Source organism: Mastigoproctus giganteus, chromosome 6 (genome assembly GCF_048544385.1).
Source record: "Mastigoproctus giganteus isolate SK-2022 chromosome 6, ASM4854438v1, whole genome shotgun sequence".
In the NCBI taxonomy this organism is placed as follows: Eukaryota; Metazoa; Arthropoda; class Arachnida; order Uropygi; family Thelyphonidae; genus Mastigoproctus; species Mastigoproctus giganteus.
Genome location: NC_143580.1, coordinates 222367061 through 222379450, shown reverse-complemented (window position 1 = coordinate 222379450; position 12390 = coordinate 222367061).

Here is a 12390-nt window from a genome sequence, read left to right as displayed (position 1 = left end):
TGTTGGTAACATCATCAGTTGGTCCCACTGTATAGAACCTAAAAAATCTATGAGACCACTGTAGTTGCCTTTATGAAAGCACAAACCCTTCCCTTTACGATGATAGTTACATCTTTAAGTAAATCCCACATGAGTACACTGCGATCACTGCTACCTAGTGGTTCCTTTATCTGTAAATTCTTAATGCATGAATAATCACTGCTGATAATCAGATCAAGAGTGTTACTCCCTCTTGTTGCCTTTCTAACATGTTGTAGAAAATAACCATCCAATAAATCCCCAAAAGCTTTGCTAGTGTACAAGTGACCAACCCACACATTCCAGTGTATGTCTGAGAAGTTAAAATCCCCAATTATATGACACTGATTTGCTAACGTGTACAACAATATCTCTTTTTGTGCCCTTAAAGGATGATATTTGCTCTACAATGTCATCAACTTTTGCCCATGGCAGACATACTCTGGTCCTATTCCACCTCTCCGTTTTTTCACATATTTCCCTGATAATTGAGTCACCAACAATAACTGGCTCCTGTGGGACCAACACATTCTGACCTGAACGTTGCTGCTATGTTGCCTAGTTCATAAAAGTGTGCTCTGGTATTGAGTTTGGCAACTGAGAACTTGATGGGACCCCATTTTAATTCTTTTGAGGGCATCCACCCGTGTCTTCAAGCTCTCATAGTCGCCCATCAGAAAGCTGGGTTGGCGCCTAATTTCTTCACATTCTCCTCACCTAGCACACACAAAGACATCCTCCATGGCTAGATCATGTCCTTTTCAAGAGATATTCGCAAACATGTCACATTTTTCACATTTTTTTAGACTATGATATGTTGGAGAATCTTCCTCTACAGTCCTCCAGCGAACCACAGCAATTTCGCTACTTTGCGCAAGTTTCTTTGCTGCTCTAGTCTGGGGCATGATTTCCGTTTAAATGCAATTTAGTTAACAATAAAAATTAAAAGGATTTATAAATTTAATTGATTAATTGCCAATACTATACTAAGCTAACAGATTCCTACTACAGTCGTAGTATTATGTGCTATCTAGTTTTACATTATTCCTTATGCTATCAAGTTCAAGATATATGTAATGCTATTCCATATCGATACTACACAATGGCGGCAAATTTCAAACAGTACAAGTTTTACCGATAAAGTAATAACCCACAAAATCTCAATCTAGGTTTAAAATAAACTAAGTATTGTAACTAGGAATATAAAGCTACTTCTAGAAAATAAATTAATATGCCAGTTTAGTCAATAAAATGGTGAAATTTTTAAGAAAAACTTCTCTATTTGCTGGAGCCTTAAAAACTTCGCCTGCACCGAGGTAATCTTGTTCCCAATGAGTCCCATGATTGTGACTTGTAAAATAAAGGTATATTTTATTTTCAAATTCAATGTAATTGAGTCTTAAAATAACGTTCCCTCACAAAATGCTAAATAGAATTTCATCATGTGCATATTTTTTTGATATATCAGATTTTGATGGTTGTAACTTTTGGTAACCAATGTATGTTAAGTCAGTCTTTTAAATTAAGTATCACTCGATTATAAGTTTGAGTTTAGTTTAAAAATTATTTTATAGGATCATATTCGAGCTGCTAGAACATGTATCAATTTCTATCTCAAGAATGCCTGCTCCTATCATACCCTTCATGATCGGCTAAATTACCTGGATGATGCCAAGAAATATTTTAATAAGTTTCTTGAAACACAGCCTGCAGTAAAAGATAATAATGTTAAATTTGATATTGTATCTATTCCAGTTGAAGATGTTAGACGGTATGTTTTATGTTTGTTATTTTAATACAGATTTTAAAAATTCTCATTATGTTCATCATTTTTAATAATTTCCTTATTTTTGATTTCTATGTATTTATTTGAAATCCCTAATTATTGTGTATTGGATGGTTAGTTTATAATAGCAAGAACTGACTTCATAAAGTGGAGAGAAATATTCTTGATCTGGCAGCTGTAATTGAATGACTGAATTAGCTCCAAGGAGGAAAGAAAGTGGGAGGAATTATTATATCATATTAAAACCATATAGCACCAAAGCTTGTAGTTTTGATTTTGTGGAGCTTCAGTTTTGTTTTATCATATTACTGGATAAAATGCATATTTTGTCCATTAACATGGTAAGTTTACAATTTGCTAACATTAAACTATTAATCTCTTTCTACTTTCCATTTTTTATATAAACATTCACTACTTTTTTTTATAAACTTAACAAATTATACTTAACCTTATCCCATTCAAATTCATTAGTAAATGGCTGTTTCTTTATGACTAGCTGTCGTTATAAACAGCTATTGCAGGACCAGGGTATGTCTGCCAGGGGCAAAGGTTGATGACGTTGTAGAGCAGATATCATCTTTTAAGGGCACAAAAGGTGATATAGTTGTACACGTTGGCACTAATGATATCAAGAGTAGGAGACCGGCAGAATTGCTTAACAAGTACAGGTCACTGTTGAAAAAAAGCCGTGAAATAGGGTTGAATTTGAAAGTGTCTGCAATTCTGCCCAGACACGATAGGAGGGAGTATATGATGAGAGCCTTGTCGATCAATTCGGCCCAGGAAAGATTGTGCAAGGCTCAAGGGGTAGAATTTTTTTCAGCCTGGACTGTACTTGTTAACAGGAGAGATTGCTTCTACAGGGATGGGATACACTTAAATAGAAAGGGTGCAAGAATATTTGCTGATGCTATCGAGGCAGTGTTAGGTGGGTTGGAAAACTGCTAGCTTGGGGGGAGACAGAGACAAATAGATTAACAGTAGCCACTGGCAGAGGTGAAAGAGATTCTTGCACTGCTTCTATTGGAATGAGCAGAAGCCTGAAAAACAAGATTCAGGATATTTCAGAGACTGCTGGGAGTCATTGCGGTACAAGTAAACACATGCGTTGTGTTAGGGTAGCTAAGAATAGAAATAGGTGCATGTATACTTGCGTGTACACCAATGCTAGGAATTTAGTAAATAAATTTGATGAATTTGAGGTATTGCTCAAAACATCAAAGGCAGATATTGTTGGGATATCAGAGACTTGGTGTCACACAGATATAAGGTATGCAGAACTGGAATTTGGGAAGTACAACGTCTACAGAAAGGATAGACAGGATAGGAAGGGAGGAGGGGTTATGCTATTAGTTAAGAAATACATAAAATCCAAGGAAGTGAAGCCAGTGGACATCGCTGGACAGTGCAGTGTCGAGTCAGTTTGGTGTGACATAAGCATTGGGAGATCAAAATTGAGAGTAGGAGTGTGCTACAGGCCTAATGACTCTGATGAGTATAATAAGAAACTGTACAGGGAAATAGAGTGGGCCAGTAAATCAGAGAGTCTTATATTGGGAGATTTTAATTTCCCAGATATTGACTGGAATTTGGGGGCTGGTTACTCACACACTAACAGGGCTTTTGTGGATTTATTGGATGATTGTTTTCTACATCAGCATGTTCGGGAAGCAACTAGAGGGAGGAATACTCTTGATTTGATTATCAGCAGTGATTCTTTATGCATTAAGAATCTGCAGATAAATGAGCCACTAGGTGGCAGTGATCACAGTGTGCTGAAGTGGGATTTACTCAAAGAGGTAACTAGCATTAGGGGTAAAGGGAAGGGTTATTGCTTTCGGAAAGGCGACTACGATGGACTGAGACAGTATTTAAATTCTATACAGTGGGACAAACTGATGATGTTACCAACAGCAAATGCAAAATGGGAAGCATTCAAAGAACTTATCTTGGAAGCTACTAGGCTTTACATACCAACTAAGAAATATTGTTCAAGGTTTAGGCCTAAATGGATGTCAGATGAACTGATGAGGCATATGGCAGAGAAGAAACATGCATGGGATACATACAAATTAACACATGACACAGAAGCCTATGATAGATACAAGTTGATCTATAACCAAGTTACAAAGGAGGTTAGGCAGGCGAAGGCAGATTACGAGAAATCTTTGGCAAGGGATGCAAAGAAAAACAGCAAAGAGTTCTTTACTTATGTAAACTCTAGAAGGAAGGGGATGAATCAGATTGGTCCACTTGATATCGATGGGTCAACTGTTGATGATCCTGCTCAGGTAGCTAACAAACTAAATGAATATTTTGCATCGACATTCGCACATGAGGAGTTATTTAGCGAGGGGAAAGCCAGAGGTGTATTCAACTCTAGCAGTAAGCTAGAGAATCTTGTAATAACTGAGAGTAAAGTGGAGGAGAAATTGTTGAAGATAAACACAAGAAAGGCACCCAGGGTGGATGGGATCTATCCAGTTATATTAAAGGAGGCAGCAGAGGAAGTAAGCAAACCCTTAGCCATAATTATGAGAGCTTCCTTGGACTCAGGGGAGGTACCCACAGACTGGAGTTGTGCAAATGTCACCCCAATTCACAAAGGAGGATCAAAGGCTGACACAAGCAGTTATAGACCTGTGAGTTTAACTTCTGTTCCAGGAAAATTAATGGAGGCACTAGTTAAAGAAGCACTGCAGGATCATTTAGACAAGACGTCAGTTATAGCTCGGACACAGCATGGTTTTGTTAAGGGGAAGTCTTGCCTGACCAATTTGATTGGATACTATGATGCAGTCACAAAAGAACTGGATGTAGGGAATAACTGATATTATATACTTGGATCTTAGAAAGGCTTTTGATACTGTTGCACATGGAAGACTACTGCACAAATTGGAGCAGTGTGACATTGGAGGCAAATTGCTGCTGTGGATAAAGGGGTGGCTGAGGGGTAGAAGACAGAGAGTGGTAATCAATGGACGCTGCTCGTCGTGGACTAGTGTTAATAGTGGAGTCCCTCAGGGCTCGGTGTTGGGTCCATTATTGTTTTCTGTATTCATAAATGATATTGATGATGGTATATCAAGCTTAATGTCGAAGTTTGCAGACGATACAAAGGTAGGCAGGGTTGTCAAGGACTCTACTGACACTATGCTGCTGCAACAGGATCTGGAAAGGTTGAGCAGATGGGCTGAGAGATAGCAAATGAAGTTTAACATTGACAAATGTAAAATACTACACATGGGAAACAGCAACCCCAGAGCAACGTATCAACTCTGTGGTACTACACTGACAGTGGTAGAGAATGAAAGGGACCTGGGGGTGGTTGTACAGGCAGATATGAAGTTCTCTGAGCAGTGCAGACGGGCTGCAAGAGTAGCTCATGGTGTATTGTCAATGATATGTAGGAATTTTTCTAGCTGGGATAAGGAGGTGATTATTCCCTTGTATAAGGCAATGGTCAGGCCACACCTAGAGAGACATCTTACCTGGTGAAAAGATATGGCTGACTGATTCCACAACCAATGTGAAAAATCAGAAATTAAGCTAAATGCATACATTTACAGTTGCCATTATTATTGCCAGAAATTATGATACAGGTTTCAACGTGATGGAAACTATAGTTCATATTAATTGCTTTTTAGTGTTAATTTAGCACAGGTAAGTAGGAGCATTATATGAGCTCCTTGTGATATCATTTCTTTAAGAACAATCATTTATTCATTAACTTATATTTAAATTCATTTTATAAATGTAAAATTGTTTTATTTTTTTATTACAAACACTTAGCATGATGTTGGGGGGTTTCAAGACCTGCTGAGAGCCTTGTGGAATGAGCAAATACATGGGCTGTGTTAGGGTTACTAAGAGTAAAAACAGTTACAGGTATACTTGTATGTACAGTAATGCTGGGACAGTGATTTTATGTGCTTAAGTGAGTTTGGTGTAACAGAACTGGGAAAACAAAAATTAGTGTTATAGGCCAAATTACTGTGATGGGTATAGTGAACAACTACAGACATATAGAGTGAGCCAGTAAATCAGAATGCTTTATGATGGGGATTTTAACTTTCCAGATATTGACTGGACATTATGGGTTGGTCACTCACACAGAAGTAATTTTTGTGAATTTATTGGATGATTGTGTCCTACACCAGCATGTTTGAGAGGCAAAAAAGAGAAAGCAGTTTTCTTGATATGATTATCAGCAGCATTAAGAATCTGCAGATAAAAAAATTTACTAGATAGCAATTATTACGATTTATTGGTGTGAGAATTATTTAAAGATATAACTGCTGTCAAAAGGAAAAGAGCTTTTGCTTTTGTGAAGTTGACTACAGTGGTCTCAGACAGTTTTTAAATTCTGTGTAATGGGACCAACTGATGAAGTTACCAACAGAAAATTCTAAATGAGAAGCATTCAGAGATGTTATCATAGAAGCTACTAAGCTTTTCATACTAACTAAGAGGTACAATTCAAGGCATACACCTAAATGGATGTCAGGTTAACTGATGAGACTCATGGCCACAAATAAAAATGCATGAGATGCATATAAATTATCAGGTGATACAGATGCCAACAGTAAATATAAACCAGTCTGTAATCAAGTCACAAAGGAGGTTAGGCAAGTTAAAGAAGTAGAAGGAAGGGATTGAATCATGGTCCACTAGTAATGAATGGATTAACTGTTATGATGCTGCTCACATTACAGACAAACTTTAACTTTCCAGATATATTGACTGGACCTTATGGGTTGGTCACTCGTGCAGAAGTAACTTTTCTGGATTTATTGGATGATTGTGTCCTACACCAGCATGTTAGAGAGGCCAAAAAGAGAAAGCAGTGGTCCTTGAGGTTGTCACAGACATCCTCTCAGATATAACTGGGAGTCTAAAATGCTGATGGAACTGATATATACAGGTGACATCCAACTCTAGTGGACCCAATTTTGGCAAAGTCCAGACTGTCTGTGACAGCCAGATCCTCTGCTTGCACCTTCACGATGGTGAGACTGTTAGTAATGCTGAGTATAACCTCCATGTACAAGCACACTGTGGGTGACCACCAGGTGTGAACCAACGTAAGCAGGGGTCGAGGTGTGGCGCCCACACCACATGGAGGAATGCCACCCCTCTGTGTTACCAGGCAATAATAGCTGGTAGATGACTCTCATCAACTGGTGCAATACCACCACTTTGCTTATTGGAGGCTTGAAGTGGTGTAGCCCATGTTTAGTCTCCAGAGCTAAGTTCCAGTCAACCCTTCCCCATCTCTCCATCATGCAGTATGTTTTGTCTGATGACTTTTGAGGTTATGATGAGCATCATGGTGAGATCCAATCTTCCTTACATTTCTAGGATACAGCTCTAAAATGCCGTTTGCAGGCCGGTCGCTACTTAGTACACTGGGCCAAACCTATTGGTAACACTTTAGGAGGCTTATGGATCAACTAGTTTGTATGCAGGGGGGGGGGCATTGTCAAGGCCATATTATGTCAAGGATCTGGGTATATTCTTACCATGCGTACGCCATATCCCCCCATCCACTTTTTCTTACTATTGAATACACCATGAAAGGTCAAACTAATAGACTAAGCTTATCTGGGAAAAGACAACCTCCAAACACTTCCTAGTTCATTTCACAAATGTAAGTGTTCTCAATTCTAATCTCAGGGATGTCCACTTCCACTTGCAGTCTGCCAAATCCCATGTACTTTTTCTGACAGAATCTCAGTTATCGGTTGATTCAACTACAGCTCATCTCAGTTGCCCTAATTATTCACTGTATGATTCCTTTCGCCTCAAAGGTGGTACTTGTGCATATGTCCGTTCCGATATTCCCTGTCAGAGACTCGGTAATTTGGAATCTCCTCTTTTTGATCTTCTCTAGCTTAAAATCTGTCTACCTCATTGTGTCAAATTCATCTATTGTCTCTACCATTCTCCCAACTCCACTAATCACTTGGAGCTCTTTGACTTCCTCTCTTTGCAACTTGACTTTTTCCAGTCCAACTTTCCTAACAGTGAGATAATTTTTCTTGGTTCACAACTCCAGCTGGCTTCCATTTTCTAGTCACACCAACCCAGTTGGTTGAGATGCTGAGGCTTTTGCAATTACTAATGACCTTGCACGGATTGTTCATTTACCTACAAGAATACCAGACAATCCTAACCATACAGATAACATGCTTGATCTTTTTCTCACAAACAGCCCTTTTAAGTACACGGTTGAAGTGAGTGGTCTTTTAGGCACCTCAGATCACAACTTGGTGATTGGCTCTTCTCCAATGGAGCCTTTATCTCATGGCTATTCCCAACCTCGTATTGTTTGGCATTACAAGAATGCAAAATGGGATGACTTGCAAGATTTCTTTTCTTTGGTCGGATTACTGTTTCAAAATTTCTGATGTCAACATTTGCTCAGATCATGTCTGAAATTATTCTTGTTGGAATGGAATCCTTTATGTAAACCTTGGTTTTCCAATAAATGTGCTAACGCTGTTCAAGAGAAGAACGTTGCGTATTGTAATTGGCTTGTTTCCAATTCTTCAGTTTCATTTCCTGCCTACACAAAAGCTCACAACAATTGTAAAGCAGTTATTAATCAGTCCAAACTAGATTTTGAACAGGCTAAGAGTAGAAAACTTGCTTCTTGCCCTAATGGTAGTCAAGCATTCTGGTCTCTTGCCAAAGCTATCGGTCGCAACTTTTGCCTATCTCTGTTCCCACCTCTGTTAGAATCAGATGGTTCTGTTGTCACTTCAGCCAAGGATAAAACTGACCTGCTAGCATCCCATTTTTCTTCCAACTCATGTATTAATGAATTTGGTAAAACACCTCCCACCATTCCCAACACGCTCCATTCATTGCCTCCTGTGGTCTTCCGTCAAAAGGATGTCAGAAGGATTTTGACAAATCTTGATGCTAAGAAAGCTCTGGGTCCTAATGGTATTTCTCCACTTGTTCTCAGAACTTGTGTTCCTGAACTTACTCCTGTTCTTTGCTGCCTTTTTTCACTTTCTTATTCAAAAGGTGTTTTTCTGTCTGCTTTGAAATTTGCTCATATCCAGCCAGTTCCTAAAATGGGTGACAAATCTCTCCCATCCAATTATCGTCCCATTGCAATTACTTCTGCTCTTTCTAAAGTAATGGAGAAATCAATTAACCGCCAACTCTTAAACTACCTAGAAACCTTCCATCTGATCAATGATCGCCAGTATGGATTTCATCAGTGTCGATCCACTGGTAATATTCTGGCTTATGTTATCCATTTATGGACAAATTCAGTGGAAAAGTTCGGTGAAACACAAGCAATTGCTCTTGACATCTCAAAGGCTTTCGATTGTGTTTGGCATTAAGGTCTTCCAAACAAGCTTCCATCTTATGGTTTGCCAACTGTTTTTTTTTAATTGGTTATCCAGTTTTTTCTCTGATCTCTCACTGAGGTGATGGTAGATGGCTCTCTGTCTTCTTATTTCTCCACTAATGCTGGTGTCCCCCCAATTCTTTCAGTTCAGTTCTTTCCCCCACTCTTTTCCTCTTGTATATTAATGACCTTCTTCCATTGACTTGAAATCCTATCCATAGTTTTGCTGATGAATGCACATTGCATTCCACTTTCCATTTTGAAAAACCTTGCCCTGCTCAATCAGCTTCAACTTCTCGAATATCCGCTATCAACTCCCTAAATGCTGATCTCCAGGTAAGTCTCTAGTGGGGCAAAGACAACTTAGTTGATTTCAATCCTTCTAAAACTCAGTGTTGTCTTATATCTTGCAAAAAGGATTCTTCTGCTCCTATGCTTATCTTTGGTGACACTCTGATTTCTAGGCAAAATGATATATCTCTTTTGGGGATTACCCTGACTTCTAATCTCTCTTGGCACAAGCACATTACAAATATTGCTGCCTCTGCATCCAAAAAACTTGGTTTTCTCTTTCGCTCTTGGCATTACTTTTCTTCCAAACAGCTGTTCACTCTGTACAAATCACAAATCCACCCTACCTTGGAATATTGTTCCCACATCTGGGGGCGGTGACCCCAAAACCTCTCTCAGGCTTCTAGATTCCATTCAGAAGAGGGCAGTTAGATTAATTAATGACTCCTCTCTAACAGAGTCTCTCCACTCGCTGTCTATGAGACAGTGAGTGTTTCTGCTGCATGCCTTTTCTACAGATACTTTCTACTCATGGTTGCTTTCATGGTTGCTGTTCTTCTGAATTGGCTTCTATAATTCCTGCTCTCTCTCTCTTTCAAAACAGTCCGAACACGTGCTGCCAACATCCATTTACTGTCCAACTTGAAACTCTCAGAACCAACTTTTCATCTTTCTCGTTTATTCATTCAACTGCCGTTTCTGGAACAACCGTCCTAATGTTTTATTTATTTTTTTTTTTTTGGCTGATGCTGCATAAGCTTGCTTTCTTGCATCATATGCCTCTACTAATGCTAATGCTAATGTGATTAATGGAGTTCCCCAGTGTTCGGTGCTTTGCCCATTGTTCTGTTTGGCACCTCCGTAGCCAGGTGGGCAGGATCAGCAGTGCGTAGCACACGCTGCTTGATTAGACCGGGGTTCGAGCCCGTGACCACCAAATATATGGAGGATGCAGAAAGGTCAGTGAATGTCCACCGCATATCCCCAGAGCAATATGCCCTTAGTTGCTAATGCTCCTAAAAACCAAATAACAACAACAACATTGTTCTGTTCTATATTTATTAATGATATCGATGAAGGTATATTAGGCTTAATGTCTAAGTTTACAAATGACAAAAAGGTTGGCAGAGTAGTTAATCATGATAAACAGGGTATGCTACTGCAACAAGATTTAGACCAACTAGGCAGATGGACTAAGAAGTGGCAATTGAAGTTCAGTATTGTATTAACAAATTCAAGATATTCATATGGGCAGCAGTAATCTCAGATCAATGTACCAACTGTGTGGTACCGCACTCAGATCAGAGCTGTACGACACTGTTGGTACTGCACTCAGATCAGTGGAGAATCAAAAAAGACCTGGGTGTAATTGTGCAATCAAATATGAAGTTCGCTAAACAGTGAATTCCAGCTGTAAGGATATCTCAGTGATATACAGGAATTTCACCAATGGGTTAAGGAGGTAATTATTGCATCTTATGTGGCCTAACCTTATAAGGTTAGGCTACATCTTCAGTAATGCATTACAGGTCTGGAAGCCTCGTTTTAGAAAAGACATGTAGCTGTTGAAACAGGTACAGAGAAAAGCAATAAGATTGTTGAGGGGAGCAAAGGAGCATTCTTTACAGGGTAGGCTTCAATTTTTTGAGTCGCAGTTGTTAGAGACTGAGCACCTGTGAGGACATCTGATTGAGGTGTTTAAGGTGTTGAATGGATTGAATAAGCTGAATGCTGAGAGAATCCTTCCTCTTGCTGAGACTACACATGTGAGTGGGCATAAATGCAACTTGAGGAAGGATGGTTGCAGGTTGGATGTACAGAAATTTGTCTTTAGCCATAGGATAGTTGATTGTTGTACTAAACATCCATCTGACATTGTAGAGATGATGTAGCTTGAATAAATTCAAGGAAGAACTAGATAATCTGTTAGAGTGTGGACAGATGAAAGTATGAAAGATGGAAGTATTGGTTTGTTTTTTTTTTCTTTGCTTTTTCAGATCATTTGCCACTGCTACTAATAATAATAATAAAATTCCTTTGCATAGTTTGCAATAATATTTTGTGGTGCCAGGTGCAGTGAGGAAGATTAATTTCAGTAGCTTCTGGATCTACATACAATGCATTTGCAACATAATATGTGGTTCACTATAAAAAAACATTAATAATTAAATACTTTTTCTAGACCGATAATTATTATCAAGGTTAGCCACCTCTGATCCAAAACCTGTAAAAAATAGACCTTTTAACTAGAAAACTGTTTTTTGCATATAAGAAATGATGTAGATTGAGAATTGACTAAGCTAAATGAATATATAATTAGAAATTATTAGGAAAATTAATAGAGTAAATTTTCCTTCAGATAATGATTTATGTATCCTTCAGATAATAATGATTAAAGATAACATGTTAGTGAATCTATGCAAAGATTCATTAATTTTTTACCTCTAAAATATAAGAGGAATATCATTTTAGACTGCCTGAATAATGAGTCTTCTATTTTGTAGCAGGGCTTGTTTATTTATGATAATTTTAGAATATTTGTCTGTATTTTATTTTAAAAGCTGTAATTAGTAGTTTGATTAATGAAATTTCGTTACTCTTCAAAAATTGTGTGCAAATAAATGAGTAATATGCCGAGGGATGGAAGCAACTTGTGACATTGACCCATACCACGATGTCATGATCATTGATTGGTCCCATCATCACCTTCGCTGCACCTGGTTGTAATCACTGCACATCTCATTCTGTAGCAATTCCTTTAACCGGAACAGAGGATGTCATGTCCATCCCATTACTGAGACGGCCATCCTCTTGGTTGACAAACGTTGGCATTTGCAATAGTTCCCAGGCATTACAGCTACAACTACAAGCTTTCCCTTTTGTTTTGTTACACACACACACAGTTCACCATACATGATTGCCATGG